Raw genomic sequence first — 3,957 nt, 5'->3', positions numbered from 1 at the left:
AAATTGCATGGAAAAACTACATGGTGTTGGCCTATATCTGCTCCAACCACATAATCACTCGCATCACACATAAGTTCAAAAGGTAGTTCCGAATTCGAGGTGATGATTACGGGTGCAAGGACCAACTTTTCTTTAATAATATAAAAATAATATAAATAATCTACATCAAACACAAAATCATTCTCTTTCACAAGGAGGTAGAAAGAGGTCTTGCAATCTCAAAGAACTCTTTTATGAAACGTCGGTAGAAACCTGTGTCATACCCCAAAATTCACCCTACCCTATACAACTTTCATCTAATTCATGACCCTATTACACATACATACATTCATTGTCCATCACCATAATTGCATTAACATCCATAACCAAATGCATATTGCACGGATTCAAGGCATGATGTTTACACCTGAGAGAAAACTGGAGTTTTCTGGTTAAAGCTCTAGAGAAAATATCAGTAAAATAAGAAAAAAAATCAATTTTTGGTATGTGTAATCGGTTAACCAAATCCTATTCAACGATTACACATACGTAACTCAGACTCCCCAAGAAATTTTTGGCCAGTGTAATCGATTAACCAAATCCTGTTAATCGATTACACAGACGTAACTCAGACTCCCAGGCCATTTTTTGCTGGTGTAATCGGTTAACCAAATCATGCTAACCGATTACATCTATGCAAAAAACAGCATTAACTCTATTTTTTTTACACAAAGTGATTTGTTTTTCACTCACCTACTCACTTGTTTTCTCTATAAATAGTACATTATTTCCCCTCATTTACCATGCTTTGCAGCCCCAAAAAATTCTGTCCAACATCAATCAAACCCTTTTCTCTAAACCTAAGTCAAACAAAAAAAGCATTCTCTCCCAAAAGTAACCTCCCACCAACTTTTCTTTGACTTCACTTTTTTCCCTTAAAATTTTCCACTCTCTAACACTCACAACTCAGCCCATTCATAAATACTTTCATCCCAAACCTCTTGTTTCACATTCAAGCTCAACATCCCAACAACCTAGCTTTTTTCACATTTTTTTGATAATGATTGTATCTTAACTTTTAACATTTTTTTGGTTCTATTTTTGTATTAAAAATGGTTGGTTGTTCTTGTTTGGTTTTTGAGAGAGTTTAGAGTCAAGCTTGCAAAAAATGATTAAGTTTGTTTTACACACTTTTTTTAAATTTTTTTGCTCTTACTATCTTTTGTTCACCATTTTTAGTCTTACTTTGTATTTTGTTATCATTTTCTATTTATTGTTGATTTGTTGTTACATTTGTTTGATTGATGAGGTATATTAGATCATGGGCATGGTTGTTTAGAGTTGATTAAATCTTCAATGTTTCAAACCTATTAATGATTGATCAATAGATCATTTATGATACTTTGAGACATTGATAGATTGCCTCTATTTCGACCATATTTGAGTCATTTGATGCATAGATGTAACCGTGTTCTTTACATTAACTTTCTAATTCATTCGCTTATTCTTATTCCACTAACCACTAATTACTAACTCCTAACATTTACATTATTGTTCATTTTATTTCAAGTACTTTATATTTATGTTCATTATTATCTAACCATATATCCTTTACATTATGCTAATTTATTTACTCTCTTACTATCTTGCTAAATAAAAAAGAAGAATAAAAACAAAAGAAAGAAAACAAATCATAATTATTTGAGTGACATAATTTGTTGAAATATTGATAGATGGACTTAGGGGTTGTATAACTTTCTTTGTTACAAATATATTGTTAGATGATTATTAATCATCTTAAATACTTTGCATCAATGATAAGTTATCCCTTAATGTGTCATATTTTGAGTTTTTTTACCTATGGATGTATAGTCCTAAAAACGTTCAATTTGCACATATTACTAACCACTAATTATACTTCACTAACTTTATTTATCATTAACCTTTTGTTATTTTAATTTTGGTACTTTTAACTTGTTATTTAGTTTATGTCATTTATATTCACTAACCATTGTTAGTGTGATGTTGCTATTATTTATCTTGTAATTTATTTTTATGACACTATCTTGTAATTTACATTCAAGTGCTCATCATCATACATTAAAAATAACAAAAACATGATAAAATGATAAGACCAAAAATATTCACTCCACTCTTAATCAACTTGGACTTAGAGGATTTCATCTTAGGACATTTTCTTGGAGGTCTTTTCATTATTCTTTGTGATACTTTGTGAATGTTGGATTTCCATCCGTAACTTACATTCATATTGTAAGAATGGCATCATGCCACCACCTTATGGGTACATGTTTGTAAGACCAATATCATTTGTTTAGCTTAGGTCACTTTTGCACATACAAGGATTTCTCTTGGGCTACCTTACAATGAGATCCTCTATTTTCTTGTTGGATACTTTGCATTGATGTTGCATAAGCCAAATTTCATAATTAAATAAACCAAACCCTTGATTCAACATCAAGTGACATTTTCATAATCAAACTCAAAATATAATAAAATTACGATTATTATTGTGCGCCACGAGCCTTAAGTGGTGAATAATAAGTAAGAATTGAGCATTCCTACCCTTACTCTGATTATTTTGGACCTAAGACGCTTGACTTGTTGTCTAGAATAATCACCTCCGCCCATAGACTTTATTATAATAAAATCACAAACATTCTTTTCATAAAACCCTTATTCAAAGTAAAAATAATACAACTCATCAAACTCATTTTTGCGTCTTAGGGCATCATCCTGAAAACCCTTTTCTCAAAGATAAAATTAATCAACCCACAAACATCTTCTACTCTGAACTACGGAGATCTGATTCCTCATCCCCGAATGAGTGATACGTAGGCACAAGCGCCCTAATCCATGGCAAGCACTATAATAACAAAAAAAACACCCTTCTCACACATATTCTTTTGAAAATAAAAAAATGATAGATAAATCTCCATGTATGTAAAACAACTTAAATGATTCCCGTGGAGTATCATAGACGTGAGGGGTGTTAATACATTCCATTTGCATAACCGATTTATGAAACCAAATCTCGGTTGCACGACCGATTCCTTATTCCCTTTTATCGCTTTCTGTGCGTGTATATTTTTGAGGGTTTTATCGACTATTTCCCCTCGCCTCTCCGATAGGGGCACACAAATAAAATTCGGTGGCGACTCTTCTGATTTTGCCTGTCTTTGGAATATCTTTAGTCCCGGTTTCGTTATCGTGAAATCACGGTAGCGACATCTGCCGACTCTGTTGGGGACCCAGTTTTCCCTAAGCAAGTCTAGCCTAGTTTGGGTTATTTCTATTTTACGTACGTGGAGATTTATCTATTATTTTTTTTGTATATATTGCTTTTGTTGCTAACCTATACATATTTTCTTTGTTTGTCTGTTGGTCCGAAACCTTGACTTTATGACGAAGAATTTTGGAGGCAATAATGATTGCAAATAAAACCCTGTGTGAAAGACTCTCTACCCGAGTCTGAGAGTTTTTCTGAGATATGAGAGGTTGAGTAGTATTGGTCCACGAGGTACCTTCCTTGTTAGGGTCGTACGAGAACCTCATTTTGTGGTAGATTCTCTTAAGGGGATTGATGACCGTCGTGCTTCCAGCGTAAGCATATTTTCCTATACTAGAGTCAATGACCCTAAGATCCCTTTTAGAACCTTTAATTATGGCCAGGCTAGATTGATGGTCGCATAGTATAGGTCACCGAGGTGCCTTCCTCGTAAGGGTCGATACGAAGATCTCACTTAGAGTAGATGACTTTGATGGAGCATTCGCCTGGCAAGCAAATTGACATAAGCGGCTAACAGTCAAGAAAGTCCATGACTCTAGGTGTAATGTCTTACACCCAATTTTGCAAAAGCCTTAGATCACACAAAGCAAGAACCTTGGTTTACTAAGAAGTCATTATTAAGCTCCATGCTTCGTCACAATGGTCTGAAACCATGAACCTATGCCTAAAAA

This window comes from Lathyrus oleraceus, chromosome 1, assembly GCF_024323335.1.
Source record: "Lathyrus oleraceus cultivar Zhongwan6 chromosome 1, CAAS_Psat_ZW6_1.0, whole genome shotgun sequence".
Lineage (NCBI taxonomy): Eukaryota > Viridiplantae > Streptophyta > Magnoliopsida > Fabales > Fabaceae > Lathyrus > Lathyrus oleraceus.
The sequence above is the reverse complement of the archived record's forward strand: the minus strand, read 5'-3'. Positions refer to the sequence as shown.